Below are 15,654 nucleotides of genomic sequence, written 5' to 3'. Positions count from 1 at the left end.
CGAACAACGTCTAGCATTTAAAGAATTAATACATAATTTACAACAAATATACATTCCTTTAAGACACAAAAACCCCACAGGAAAAGTGGTCCAACCATGGCTAACAAGAGAAGTTAAAGAAAGTATTAGATCAAAGGAAGAGGCTTATAATGCGGCCGAAAAGAGTAGTAAGCCTGAGGATTGGGAGGATTTAAAATTCAGCAAAGGAGGATCAAGAAATTGATAAAGAAATGGAAAATAGAATATGAGACTAAACTAGCGAGAGACATAAAAACAGACTGTAAAAGCTTCTATAGGTATGTAAAAAGGAAAAGATTAGCGACAGTAAATGCGGGTCCCTTACAGACTGAGACAGGAGAAATTATAATGGCGAATAAGGAAATGGCAGAGAAATTAAACAAACACTTTCTGTCTGTCTTCACGGAAGAAGGCGCAAAAATCTTCCTGGAAATAATGGACAACCAAGGGTCTAGCGAGAATGAGGAACTGAAAAATATTAGTATTAGTAAAATAGTAGTACTGGAGAAATTAATGGGACTGAAAGCCGATAAATCCCCTGGACCTGATGGCCTACATCCTAGCGTTTTGAAAGAGTTGGCTATAGAGATAGTGGATGCATTGGTTGTCATTTTCCAAAATTCCATAGATTCTAGAATGGTTCCTGCGGATTGGAAGGCTAGCAAATGTAATTTAAGAAAGGAAGGAGAGAGAAAACGGGGAACTACAGACCAGTTAGCCTGACATCAGTAGTAGGGAAAATATTAGAATCTACTATTAAGGATGTGGTAACAGGGCACTTAGAAAATAATAATAATAGGATTGGGCAGAGTCAACACGGATTTATGAAAGGGAAATTGTGTTTAACAAATCTGTTAGAATTTTTTGAGGTTGCAACTAGCAGAATCGGTAAGGGGGAACCAGTGGATGTGGTGTATTTGGATTTTCAGAAGGCATTCGATAAGGTGCCACACAAGAGGTTATTAAACAAAATTAGGGCTCATGGGATTGGGGGTAATATACTAGCATGGATTGAGGATTGATTAACAGATTGAAAACAGAGAGTAGGAATAAATGGGTCATTTTCAGGTTGGCAGGTTTTAACTAGTGGGGTACCGCAAGGATCAGTGCTTGGGCCTCAGCTATTCACAATCTACATCAATGATTTGAATGAGGGGACCAAATGTAATATATTCAAGTTTGCTGATGATACAAAGCTGGGTGGGAATGTAAGTTGTGAAGAGGATGCATTGAGGCTTCAAGGGGGACATAGACAGGCTAAGTGAATGGCAAATGGAATATAATGTGGAGAAATGTGAAGTTATCCACTTTAGTAGGAAAAATAGAAAAGCAGAGTATTTTTTAAATGGTGAGAGATTGGGAAATGTTGGTGTTCAGAGGGACCTGGGTGTCCTTGTACACGAATCACTGGAAGTTAACATGCAGGTACAGCAAGCGATTAGGAAAGCAAATGGTATGTTGGCCTTTATTACAAGAGGATTTGAGTATAAAGGTAAAGACATCTTACTGCAATTATATAGGGCCTTGGTGAGACCACACCTGGAGCATTGTGTACAGTTTTGGTCTCCTTACCTAAGGAAGGATATACTTGCCACAGAGGGAGTGCAACAAAGGTTCATCAGACTGGTTCCTGGGATGGGGGGATTGTCCTACGAGTTAGGTTGATTGGCTATGATAAATTGACCCTTAGTGTTAGGGGGATTAAATACATGGGGTTACGGGGATAGGGTGGGATATGTGTTGGTGTAGGGGTTACAGGGATCGGGTGGGATATGTGTTGGTGCAGGCTCGATGGGCCGAAATGGCCTCTATCTGCATTGTGGGGTTTCTGTGATTTCTGTGATTTCTGTGACAGATTGAGTAGACTAGGCCTATATTCTCTAGAGTTTAGAAGAATGAGAGGTGATCTCATTGAAACATATAAAATTCTTACAGGGCTTGACAGGGTAGATGCATTGAGGGTGTTTCCCCTGGCTGGGGAGTCTAGAACCAGGGGTCACAGTCTCAGAATAAGGGGTCGGCCATTTAGGACTGAGATGAGGAGAAATTTAATCTCTCAGAGGGTGTTGAATCTTTGGAATTCTCTACCCCAGAGGGCTGAGGAGGCTCAGTCGTTGAGTATATTCAAGACAGAGATCAATAGATTTTTGTATATTCAGGGAATCAAGGGATATGGGGATAGTTCAGGAAAGTGGAGAAGATCAGCCATCTTATTGAATGGCAGAGCAGGCTCGAAAGGCCTACTCCTGCTCCTATTTCTTATGTTCTTATGCTCTGCCTGTATTAATTAAAATGGGCACGGGTTGATCCCATATTGCGATCCCCGCACCCATTTTCGAGTGCAAACTAATTTCTAGCCGAGAATGTTACAGCACAGAAATAGATTGCCTGACCCCTCAAATTTGCAACTGGACCTGTTTGAAAATAAACAAATCCAAGTCATGGTGGAACAGGAAAGCTGAGACACAGGCTCGATTTCCAAATCTGCTGAGTTCCTGATCTCCACAATGGGAAGGCACTGAGCAAGACCAAATACTTTCCATGGGAAAAGAGAAAATGAGAGAATCATTGCTGGTACACACCAGCTAGCAGCTGGCTCAAGAGCAGCATTGGTGGATGCCTAGGAGGAGTGGGTCATGTGTTGACCTGAGATACATGACCTGAGTAGCGGTTAAAAATTCAGGGGTTTAGCGCCACCCGTTACCACCAGATTCGGGGGGTAAAATGGTGGCCACCGCTCTTCCACCTGCAGCTGGTGGGTCCCACGGCGGCCGTCATTTTCGGATGGCCGCTGTCGATGTCTGTGCTCACTAGGGATATGTAGATTATACAGACCGTGACGTCAGTGAGTGTGCAACACTCACTTGATGCCAGATCTGCGAGTTTCGACTTCGCCACTCCATTTACCAGCATGCCTTAAGTGCAATGAGCTGAGCAAACATTGACAAACAGGAAAGAGGCTCCGGCAGCGGTATTTAAAGGGATCATCAGCAACAACTTGTTTCTGCAGTTTGACTGGCTCTGTGCAACTTTCTGCAACTCCACCAGCTTTACTAACCTCTTTCAAAGTTCTGCGGTAACAGGGAGTGTTGTTGCAAGTGGAGAATGCCTTCATTATTATTTAAAGGCTTCTGCTCACAACACTTGTGCACAATCATGGGGATTCTACTGGCAGTCCTCCTCATGCTTGAGTATCTTCAGGAGAGGGAGCAGAGGCAGCGCAGAAGATGCAAAAATGTGGAGGATGTGGAGGGACTGGAGGGCTCTCAACAGGAGGCCTTACAAGGCTAGGGTCTTCAGAGAGCACTTCTCTTATCTCCGCATAAGCAAGAAGCAGTGTATTAGGAAGCTCCACTTCACCAAGGAGGTGGTCACAGAACTCTACCATCTCCTGCAACCAGACCTGCAGCCTGAGGGCAGGGCGAACACAGCACTCCCAGTGGCCCTCAAGGTCACTGTGGCCCTCAATTTCTTCACCAGCTGATCCTTGCACTCTGCAGCAGGAAACAGAGTTGACATCTCCCAGTTCGCCGTCCATCGTTGCATTCGGGAGGTCACAGAGGCTCTCTGCACCAGGAGAAGGGACTATGTTTTCTTCTCTCTGAGCAGAGAGAAGCAGGATGAGCACGTTTGTAGCTTTGCCAGGATAGTAGGATGGCTTCCCCATGGTGCAGAGCCCCATTGACTGCACCCATATGGCTTTGCGGGTGCTGCAAACAATCCTGAGAGCTTCCTTAACCACAAAAGCTACCGCTCACTTAATGTGCAATTGGTGCAACCACGCCCAGCACATTCTGATGGTTTATGCCTGTTATCCTGGCAGCAGCCACGATGCCTTCATCCTGCGCCAGTCTGGTGTGACAGCAATCTTCCAGCCACCACATGAAACTCGAGGTTGGCTGCTCGGAGACAAGGGCTATCCGCTCTTCACCTGGCTGATGACTCCCCTCCGCAACCCCACCACTCCTGCGCAGCACTCATATAATGAGGGCCATGCTTCCATCAGAAAAATCATCGAGCAGACCATTAGGCTACTGAAGCAATGGCTCCACTGCCTTGACCACTTGGGAGGAGCCCTCCGTTACTTGGCGGAGCAGGTGTCCTATTTTGTGGTGGTCTGCTGCATGCTTCACAACTTGGCCATCATGAGGGCTCAGCCCTTTCCACCAGGGATTGCGGGACCACTTCAGGAGGAGAACGAAGCAGAGTAGGATGAAGAGAAGGAGAAGGAATAGGAAGATGAGCAAAAGGAAGAGGACAAGGAGGAAGGGAGGTGGCAGGCAGCCAATCCCCCTTCCAGACGGACTGTTCATGAACACCTCATCAGACTCCAATTCCAATGAATGAAACCCCAGATCCCCGTTGCTCACCACATCCCCATCATACCATCCCTCTGTCATGGAATATCACAGTGTCCTCCTGGGCACAAAGCTGAAATGAGAACCACCACAAAAGATTCCAAACAAAATTTATAAATTTATCAATAATCAATTGACACATATTTACAGCAAAAGTATGAACTAATCACCCTTGTGCAATCCCTTAGTGCCTGTCGTTCAGGTGCCCTTTCCTGATCTAGTGCTCCTACAAAGTGCTCCCCCAGTGGCTGCAGCAGGGCTGGTGGAAGGATGCTCAGTGTCCATGGGGGAGACTTCAGATGGCCTTGCAGGACAACCTCGAGCAGCTCTGGCCCTAGAGGGCTCAGCTGTTGACTGTACCACCTCAGCATGGACGGCAGCGGTCTGGGATGGCTGGATGACAGCAGAACTCACATGCAAACTCACCCTCCTGCATCGCCTCAGAGATAGTCTGCTCGGGTGCTTGGTCTTGATTAGCTGAAAGCAGAAAGGCACAAGAGTCGGGTTATGGTGAGGGGAGTGGGGCGGGGGAAGTAAGATATCCATGCATACAGCATCAGCAGCTTGAAACTGAGAAGAGATTGTGGGATGAGGGGCAAGTGGGATGTGAGAAGAAGGATTAGGAATGAGCATACTGCTGCTGTCCCCCAAGGGCTTCAACTCCTCCGGATGCCACGGCCTCCATGATCTGTTGTCCAACACTCTCTCCTCCAGATCTCCAGCACTCTCTCCTCCAGGTCGGTGAGGTCCTCGATGGCAGCTTGCCCCCACCTGCCTGTCTGCCGCTGCTCCCTCCTGTTATGCGTGACCTTGGCCTGCAAGAGAAAGGGAAGTGTGTGAGTAAGTGTGGTGCAATGAGTTTGGGTGATATGCCTGTCATAGTTGAATTGCTGTCAGCGTGTGCAAGGAGTGAGATGTGTGTCTGAGTGTTACAGCAGTGGTAAGGTTGTGATACAAGGGCAGATGTCGATGACGAAGTCCAACACTGCCTTCACTGTGCCAGTGCAGCCTTCAGTCACCTGAGGAAGAGAGTGTTTGAAGACCAGGACCTCAAACCCAGCACCAAACTCATAGTCTACAGAGCAGTAGTGATACCTGCCCTCCTGTATGCTTCAGAGACATGGACCATGTACAGCAGACACCTCAAAGCACTGGAGAGGTACCACCAATGGTGCCTCCGCAAGATCCTGCAAATCCATTGGCAGGATAGACGCACCAACGTCAGTGTTCTCGCTCAGGCCAACATCTCCAGCATCAAAGCTTTGACCACGCTCAATCAGCTCTGATGGACGGGCCACATCATCCGCATGCCCGATACGAGACTCCCAAAGCAAGCACTCTACTCGGAGCCCCAGGTGGGCATAGGAAATGCTTCAAGGGCACCCTCAAAGCCTTCTTGAAAAAGTGCAACATCCCCATCAACACCTGGGAATCCCTGGCCCAAGACCGCACAAAGTGGAGGAGAAGCATCTGGGAAGGCGCCGAACACCTCGGGTCTCTTCGCCGGGAGCAAGCGAAAGCCAAGCGCAAACAGCGGAAGTAGCACATGTCAACCCAAGAACCCCACCCACCCGTCCCTTCAACCACTGTCTGCCGCACCTGTGATAGAGACTGTAGGTCCCGCATTGGACTCATCAGTTGCCTGAGAACTCATTTTTAGTGTGGAAGCAAGTCATCCTCAGTTCCGAGGGACTGCCTAAGAAGAAGAAGATTGTGATGGTGAAGTGAAGCTATGATTGTGAGGTATGAGTGGTGATTGTTGTTGATTGTTGGTAGGTGAGTGATGGGGGTGTGGTGCATTAGGCAGCGTGTGAGGCTTGTGGTGCAGATGGTGGGATATGGCATTTGCTGAAGCCTTCACTCACCTTGACCTGCCTGTGAGGTCATTAAACTTATTTCGGCACTGGATGGCCAACCTTGGGACCACAGTGCTGGCCGTCTCATAGGCAGCTATCTCATGCCAGAGCCTTCGCGATGTCTGTGGCGAGGGCTTCCTGCCAGTCTGGAGGAAGAGGACAGCCTGCCTCCTCTCCATGGCCACCACCAGTGCCTCAAGAGCAGCATCGGAGAATCTGCGGACTGTGGTCCCTGTGCTGAGCCTCAGCCATATGTTTCCACTGCCATCTTCTTCCAGATGAAGTTGTAAGTGGATTGACAATGAGGTGCTGTAGCATCAATGCACCTCCCCTTTAAGTACTCTTGGCAGAAGGGTCAAGAACCAAAGGACACAAATTTAAGGTGTTTGGCAGAAGAACCAAAGGCGCTATGAGGAAAAGCTTTTTTATGCAGCGAGTGGCTAGCATCTGGAATGCACTGCCTGAAAAGTTGGTGGAGGCAGACTCAATCGTGACTTTCCAAAATAATTGGATAAGTACCTGAAGGAAAAGAATTTGCAGGGCTACGGGGAAAGGGGGAGTGAGACTAGCTGAAGTTCTCTTGCAGAGAGCTGTCACGAGCTCAACGGGCTGAATGGCCTCCTTCTGTGCGGTAACCATTCTATGATTCTATTCTATGATTCTTTGATACTAAATAAAGCCTGTGGCAAACATGACTGGGAATTAGACTGGACCCGATATTGGCCCACCTGTTGAGCGGTAAGCTAATGAGTGGCAGTTTAGCACTGAGATCAAGACTACAATCATGTTAATGAGGACTGAACATGAATTGTGCGTGCTACCTAGACCATTTTGACCTGGCATAGCTAAACATCGTTGGGCCATGACCCTGCCCGTTTTGTGGCCATATCCAATTTCTAGGCAATTGAGTATTAAAAGAATCTTGAACCCTGAACAAAAAGGAAAATGATCATTGTCAGTTGTTTAGCCAGGGAGATTGGCAGGATTTTTTTTTAATTGAGTTTGTATAAACAGATCCTAATTAGACTTGAAAGCAAAATTTCAAACAAATATTTCCAACTATTCTACGGAGGACTGGATGAGTGATAGTATTGAAATGACCTTTGAGAGCGTGTGTTGACTGAAGCACAATATAATGTCAATGAAGGGATGGAAATGGTAAATGTACAGCTGATTACAAACTCAGCTAGTGCACTCTATAAACAAATTGCTACAACATTGGTTATTTATCTTAGACCTGTGGCAATTTATTCAATCAATAATGGAAAAGGCCATGCATCCTACTCAAGCTTGTTTACTTCACTGATTTATAAACACTGTGATTTATTCCCTCTGCAATTGAATCTGAACCCTTGGACTTAAACTACTTTCATTTGTCACACTCAGTATTTTATGTGGATCTCTATCATCATAAACTGTCCTGGTAATTTAAAGCCAATTTAGGCCGCCTGCTTCGCCGGGGACCGGGGTGGGTGGGGCAATCGTGGCCGGCAAGAGTACTGTGAAGCCGGGAGAAGTCGGGAGTGCTGCTCCTGGCTCCACATTTTAAGTAAAACAAAAATATTTTACACCTTTTCAGTGGTGGCCGCATGCTAGGCTGCATGCATGCCTGGAAGACCTGAATGGAGGAATTGTTTGTTTATTAATAGCCCATTCCTACGCTGATGCATAAAAACAGGTCAAAGGTTGACTTGGCTCCATATCTGAAGCAACCATGACAGTGTTCCCTCTTCAAGCTTAAGGACCCTTCAAGGCTGTTTTGTTAGCTGCCCTAAACCTTCAAAAAAAATGCTTCAAGTGAACAATGGAAGTCAGAAAGAATTTTTAAAAATTAAGTCAAAAGCAAAATACTGCAGATGCTGGAAATCTGAAATAAAAACAGAAAATGCTGGAAATACTCAACATTTTAGCTCGATGTCCTTTCGTCAGAACTGGAAAAAGTTAGAGCTGTAACAGATTTTAAGCAAGTACAGGGCAGGGGAAGGGAGGAGGGGAGGAAAGAACAAAAGGGAAGGTCTGTGATAGGGTGGAAGGCCGGAGAGATTAAATGACAAAAGGTATGATTGTACAAAGCAAAAGGAGATGGTAATGGGACAAGTAAAGAAACAAAAGATGAGCCTAGAAGAGGTGTAAATGGGAATGGCAGAATCATCAACAGTTGCCATCTGAAAAAATAGGGGCCGAGGTTATGGTCTGAAATTGTTGAGCTCGATGTTGAGTCCAGAAGGCTGTAAAGTGCCAAATCGAAAGATGAGGTGCTGTTCCTCGAGCTTCCATTGAGCTTCGTTGGAACAGTGTAAGAGGTCAAGGTCAGAGTGGGAGTGGAGCGGAGAATTAAAGTGACAGGCGGCTGGAAGCTCGGGGTCACACTTACGGACTGAATGGAGGTGTTCCGCAAAGCGGTCACCCAATCTGCGTTTGGTCACTGTAGAGCAGACTGCATCATTAGCAGCGAATACAGTATACTGATTTGCAAGAAGTACAAGTAAATCGCTGTTTCACCTGGAACGAATGTTTGGGGCCCTGGACAATGGGAAGGGAGGAGATAAAAGGGCAGGTGTTGCATCTCCTGCACTTGCATGGGAAGGTGCCATGGGAAGGGGAGGGGGTGTTGGGGGTGATTGAGGAGTGGACCAGGGTGTTGCGGAATAGAGTCCTTACAGGAAGCGGGGTGGAAAATGGTGGAGGATGATCCGTTGAATGTGGAGGCTGGTGGGGTGAAAGGTGAGGACAAGGGAAACCCTATCATGGTTCTGGGGGGTGGGGAGAGGAAGGGGTGAGAGCAGAAGTGCGGGAAATGGAACGGACGCAGTTGAGGGCTATGTCAACCACGGTAGAGGGGAATCCTCGTTTGAGGGAAAAGGAAGTCATATCTGAAGCACTAGTATGGAAGGTGGCATCGTCAGAACAAATGCGACGGAGTCTGAGAAACTGGGAGATGGAATAGAGTCCTTACAGGAAGTGGGGTGGGAGGAAGTGTAGTCCAGGTAGCTGTGGTAGCCTATCCCCAGAAATGGAGACAGAGAAGTCGAGGAAGAGAAGGGAAGAGTCAGGGATGGACCATGTGAAGATGAGGGAAGGGTGGAAATTGGAAGCAAAGTGAATGAAATTTTCTAGTTCAGGGCGAGAGCAGGAAACGGCACTGATACAGTCATCAATGTACTGGAAAAAGAAGTGAGGGGGGGGACCTGAGTAGGATTGGAACAAAGAATGTTCCACATAGCCCATGAAAAGGCAGGCATAGCTCCAAGGACCCATGCAGTTTCCCATAGCAAACCTTTAATTTGGAGGAAGTGAATAGAGTCAAAGGAAATGTTGTTCAATGTGAGAACCAGTTCAGTCAGGCAGAGGAGGGTGGTGGTGAATGGGGACTGGTTGGTCCTCTGTTCAAGGAAGAAGCGGAGCGCCCTCAGGCTGTCCTGGTGGGGGATGGAGGTGTAGAGGGATTGGACGTCCATAGTGAAAAGGAGACAGTTGGGGCCAGGAAACTTGAAACTGTTAAAGTGGTGTTGGGCATCGGAAAAGTCAGGGATGTAGGTGGGAAGAGACTGGACAAGGGGCGAAAAAATAGAGTCGAGACAGGAAAAAATCACTTCCATGGGGCAAGAACAGGCTGAAACGATGGGTCTACCAGGGCAGTCCTGTTTGTGGATCTTAGGAAGGAGGTAGAAGCGGGCTGTGTGGGTTTGGGGAACTATGAGGTTGGTGGACATGGGGGGAAGATCTCCAGAGGAGATGAGGTCAGTGACGGTCTTGGAAACGGTGGCTTGATGTTCGGTAATGGGGTCATGGTCCAGGGGGAGGTGGGGGGAGGTGTCAGAGAGTTGGCATTCAACCTCCACAAGGTAGTGGTCACTTCGCCAAATAGCAACAGTGCCACCCTTGTTAGCAGGTTTAATGACAATGTTGGGGTTGGATCTGAGAGAACGGAGTGCTGCAAATTCAGAGGGAGGTAGGTTGGAGCGAATGAGGGAAGCAGAGAAATTGAGATGGCTGATGTCACACCAGCAGTTCGCAATGTAAAGATCTAGAGAGGGTAAGAGGCCAGAGGGAGGGGTCCAGGTAGAACAAGAATTCCGAAAACGGGAGAAAGGATCAACTGTGCGGGGGGAAGACTCCTGGCCAAAGAAGTAGGCATGGAGAAGAGGGCGACAGAAAAAGAGCTCAGCGTCATGCCGAGCTCAAAATTCATTGAGGTGGGGGCATAAGGGGATGAAGCTCATGCCTTTGCTGAGGACTGATCGTTCAGGGTCAGAGAGGGGAAGGTCGGAGGGGATAGTGAAAACATGGCAGGGAGTGAGATTGGAAGAAGGAATGGGGTCAGAGGAAAGTGAAAGGGAAGAAGATTCCGGTGGGGCGTTGATGTCCAAGTATTGTTGAAGCTTGCGATGCTTGACACCTGAAAGGAAGAGAATTGGCACTACAGCATTGTAGCCCTATTTCTGACCTGGGTCCCTGCTGGGAGTACGAGATTATTGAATTTACCCTTAGATTTCTGCATTACGTTTTATGTCAAAAAGAAAATTAAAGTTGAGGCATAGTGATAATAGGCAGTTCCCGGTGTAGAACTGACCCACACTGTCCAGGAGGTCCCAGGTTTGATTCTGTATTGACTTAGTTGACTTCATCTGGGGCAGCTGTTTAACCACTGCAGCACTTCTGGGAAAGGAAGGGCAAAAGAAATCAACCAGTGTTTTTGTTCTCAATCATTATGTAGTTACCCCTATTGGAAAGTACACATGTACGGATAATGGGTGAGGAGGATATGATTAGGCTTGACTGCGATTCCTTTCGCAGGCAGTAACAGTTAGGGGTCGACTTTCACTGCTTCGCCTGGCATTAACTGAGCGGTAATGGCCTTGAAATGTGGCCTGTAACTATTACTGCCCCGTTAACCCATATAGTGCGGCTGGTTCTATTTTCAAAGGGACCTACTGCTACTTGGCCAAAGTGCCTGCCTGTTTCAGATGGTAGGCCCCTTTTAATTTACAAGCTGAAGTCCTATGATGCAAATAGGACCACAATTGCCATTTTAGGTTTGAACTGGTCGGAGTATGCGTCGTGCAGACTCCAATCCGTTCCATTGGCGATGGAGCCGAAGAGGCCCAGCAAAGATAAGTTTGGAATTATTTTTTTGGGACTGGAGGAGAACTCCTGCTCTTCCAGATCCCGCTAAAATAATCTGGGCCACTGGTGATGAGAAGTTCATTCAGAAGTCAACATCAACCCCTCAGTTTCTCGGCTCACACATGAAGAATTGCCACTTCAGTAAAGTAATGGAGGGTTATCGCCATCCATGGAGTAATAAAATCATGAGGGCCAGTTTTCATTCCCCTGGGGATTCAGTTCACTGAGTGTCTACCCCTGTTACAGGCCCCAGAGATTTTCAGGGATCTCCTGACTCTGTAATTGCAGTAGGTGCAGGCGATCAGAAGCAACGCTCCCTGTCTCCTGCCTCATTTTCCAATATGAATATTTGCTGGGTACTGCCACGAAGGAGTAACCAGAAAACATGGCAATGTGGCCTGCCCCTAAGCGCCCCCATCCCCGACCACAGGGTTCCTGGGGGCAAATCAAAGAGTTTAAGGTTTTAGTGTTGATGTGCCAAAAAAGGGCAGAACTTTGGCTCAAAGCAATAAAAGGCAAAGTGGCAGAAAAGAAAATGGTGGAGTTGTGGGTGCACACAGAAAGTCTCAGCATGTGTGTGCCTGATGACCATGAGTTCCTGGTTTCAAATGTTGATGTGAAATATGCTTGATTAGTTTATGAAAGATACCATCCCAGCACATACTGACCTACTTTGAGTGTTGCCAGAAACCAGGCTCCTACAGCTTAAGAAGTTCATCAATTATGTCTATTCTGTATTTCCAAGTTTCCAGTTTTATATTCATAGCAGCTTCACAAAATTTGCATGTATTTTCAGGAATAAAGAATCTTTTGTCAGCGACTTCAACTACTTCTCAAATTCTTCTTTACAAATGGAAATACATTCTTTCTACCAATTGCTGATCAAACAATTAATGGAGCTTCATGCTGGTATCCAGGAGCTCAAAGTAGAATGCAGCAACTTCAATGACGCAGACTCAGAACGTGACTTGTTAATGGACAGCTTCCTCTTAAACTCCCGTGATCACTTCACCAATTCTTTCTCATCCACTGCATCCTTCTGTCACACATCAGCAAACAGAGCATCCTCGAGAAGGAATGCTATACTTTAAACATGTCATTGACAAAGGAGCCTAGGCATGCTTTTTAGTGACTATGAACAGATTAAATCACTTGCAATATCACTGTAAGGTAATTAGTCAAAGGTTAGTTAATAATAGTTAATAGTTACTTTTAAGGGATACTTTGCAACCTGTTCTGTGTGGATGCCCATTCAATAGTCATTCAGGTATGTGCCGATGCTGACCTCTCAGATTCAGTGACTGAATGCAAGATAATATCGAAGCAAAGCCTGCATGTTTTAGCTAGTCTGTATTAACTAGGAGACATTAATTAGATTCAAGGCATGTGGACAAACGACTGCTGCTCTGTATTCAGTGTGTAGCACAGCCCAGGCTGATTGGTTCTGAGGTTCACAAAGCAACTCAGAAATCTTGTACTTTTCCTGTAACTGAACCACCCCAAAACACTGCTGTAGAACACGAGGAAGGAAATGTTTCCACAAGATCTTTCATTTCACTTTGCTTGCGTTAGATGTTACTATACAACAATGTAAAAAGAATAGTCATGGGAAACTGTTGCAAAAAGTGTAGAAAAAAGTTATTTGTTTTTCTTATGTAAGTACCAGCTACAAGACAATTCATATTAAATAGTTTGCAGCTTCCAATGTAAACCAGCAATTTTTGGTCACCAATTCAGCTTCAAGACACACTCTTGTCAATCAGTTCTCAGTAGCTTGAAGATTTGCCAATGCAAGACTTGAGTCAATGGGCTGGATTTTCATTCAGGGGTGGGTTGGTGTCATGAAATCCGCATTTCGTGTTATCCACACGAATATAAATCAATGTGGGAGATTGATGCTATTTTAAATTAATTGTCCAATTGAGTTCCAGCGTGTGGGAACCCTTGGCAAATGAGTTTTTCCAGTCAGAAAGTCGCATCTTATGACATCATCATTGCTGCTGCATTTAAGGTCTGCAACAAGCCTTGCTTCTTCTGCAGGCTGCCAACCTTTTGGCATTTACTGTTAGAGGAACCTGGAGTCACAATGGCCAGTGACAGACCTAGGGCTGCTCCCAGGTTCGATGACGTTGCCCTGCGGGCTCTGGTTAAGGGAGCTAGATCTCATAAGGAGGTGCTCTTCCCTTCATCAGGGAGGAAGAAGCCACCCCAGCAGACCAAGGCTGTGTGGCTGCAAGTGGCAGATGAGGTCAACTCCTTAACGGTTACCCGCAGAACCTGGATACAGTTCAGGAAGAGATTTCATGACCTTGTGCATACTGGAAAAGTGAGTATGCACACATCACCCTCAATCTGATCCCCATTGCCTTTCCTCACCAGCACTCAGCTTTTGCAATCTCTTCCTCCACATCCCACTTGACACTGACATCCATGCACCCTTACCCATTCCCTTTCTCTCTATGCTCACATTCACCTAACTATTCGACTATGTTGCCCTCACACTCCCTATCACTGTGATGCTATGAAAACAACTGACAACACACAGGGCCCTTGGTCTTGCCACCTCACTCCATCTTTGTCTCCTTCTAATTATCTATGCTATGGAATCTCTACACTCACTCCTTCATTCTCACTCAAACTCCACTTGTCTCCCTCATTGCAGGAAAAGAGAGCTCACAATAAAAGGGAAAGAGCCAGGACAGGAAGAGGGCCACCATCAGTAGCCCAGCTCACCCCCTGGGAGGAGGCGGTCCTGGAAATCGTCGGAGTGGAAGATGATGCACGGAGTGGATGAGTGGACTTATGATCATCTGCAATATGCAATGTGCATGTAACCTTGACCTCACATCTCTAACTCTTTCCTTTACTCCCCCACAGGACCATCAAGAGCCCCCATCCCCACTAGCCAGGAGGAAGAGCCTGAGCTTCCAGACTCCTCAGAGGAAGCTGCAACCTCTGAGGGTGCAGCATCAGCAGAATTCACCACACCCAGCACCAGCACAGACACTCACATCTTGGTGGAGCCTTTGGGACGTAGAGTAGTGTTGTCACCTGGTGTATCACAGCTCACAAGTGAGCATCAGCAGATTGTGGAGACAGGGACAGCAGTGGAGAGTCCTAGTTGGAGGCTGAGCAGGACTCTGCCAGCTCGGCTCAGCTGCATGTCGAACCTCTGCCTCTGGGTCCATCCACAAGATCAGCGGTGCTGGAACTCCAGGAACAGATGCAGGAGTCTCTGGCAGGTTTTGTCTCCAGGGTCGCTGCAAGTGTGGAGCGAATGGAGAAGTCCATAGCGAACATGAGCAGAGCCTTTGTGGAGTCATTGGCGCATGAACGCATCACCATGGAAAGGATGGCAACCACCATGGAGGTGATGTCGCCAGAGTGCAGAAAACATGGTGAGTGCTCAGAATAGAATGACATCTCTGGAGGAGCGATGGGCATCTATTGAGCAGAGAAACCAGACCTTCATGGAAGTTCTTCTGGAGTGCAGATACGGGTCCCCATGGCCCCCCTGATGTGCAGCAAGGTGCTCTCAAGCCACTTGCAAGCGCTGAGGGGGACCTGACCCATGAGAGGGAAGTTGGTGGCAGACATCAAGGAAGTGGGGGCTCCTCTCCAAGCGGTCACACTTCCATGCCACTGCAGAGCCCTCGGTCAGAGCCCCACCAGAGTCCACACCCAGCTGAGATCGACGTCTCAACCCCTGCACAGCTGCAGTAGCAGCAGACTGTTGACGTGCCCTCACAGGTTCGCAACCCCAGAGGACGCCCGGCAAAGGTGGCGAGACAGGAGCAGCAGGAAAGTGAGCAAGGGGCCTCCACATCTGCTGAAGCCACAGGGGAAGCACCATGTAGGAGCACGCGCAAGAGAAAGATACTGCACAAATAGTCACAAGGGTAGTCACTTGGGTGAAATTTGATGTTTTATGTGAAAAAGCCATCAGATCAATAATGTTAATAAAAAACCTGATGGCTACTGCTGTAGTTGTGGCGTGTGTCATTTCGCAAATGGGACTTTCACATTGAGGGCTTAGGATTACTTGGAATTGTCATTATGATGGTGAAATTGCTAGGAGTCAGCTGGTTCTTGGCCATTGTCAATGCTCAGGTAAGAAGGTGCGAGGCAAAAGTCCTTGAGTGGCTAGGCTAAGCAAATCTGGCAAAGATGAGTGCGTTCCTTGCATCTCAGGCAGCTATGTTCTCGCGTACTGCTGCCGCTGGTTGATGGGCCTCTGCAAGATGTTCGTTTTCGCTCTCCTCCTCCTCCTCCACCTCCTCATCTGAGGAGGATAA

At 47.3% G+C, this 15,654-nt stretch overlaps 1 pseudogene; it reads right to left on the bottom strand.

Moving 5' to 3' along the window:
- The window catches only part of LOC147115059 (uncharacterized), a 78,153-nt pseudogene extending 67,420 nt beyond the window's left edge, over positions 1-10,733 (bottom strand).
- Positions 10,734-15,654: the final 4,921 nt, after the last annotated feature.

This window comes from Somniosus microcephalus, chromosome 7 (assembly GCF_052327205.1).
Source record: "Somniosus microcephalus isolate GS21.2 chromosome 7, FLI_Smic_1.0, whole genome shotgun sequence".
NCBI lineage: Eukaryota > Metazoa > Chordata > Chondrichthyes > Squaliformes > Somniosidae > Somniosus > Somniosus microcephalus.
The sequence above is the reverse complement of the archived record's forward strand: the minus strand, read 5'-3'. Positions and strand labels throughout refer to the sequence as shown.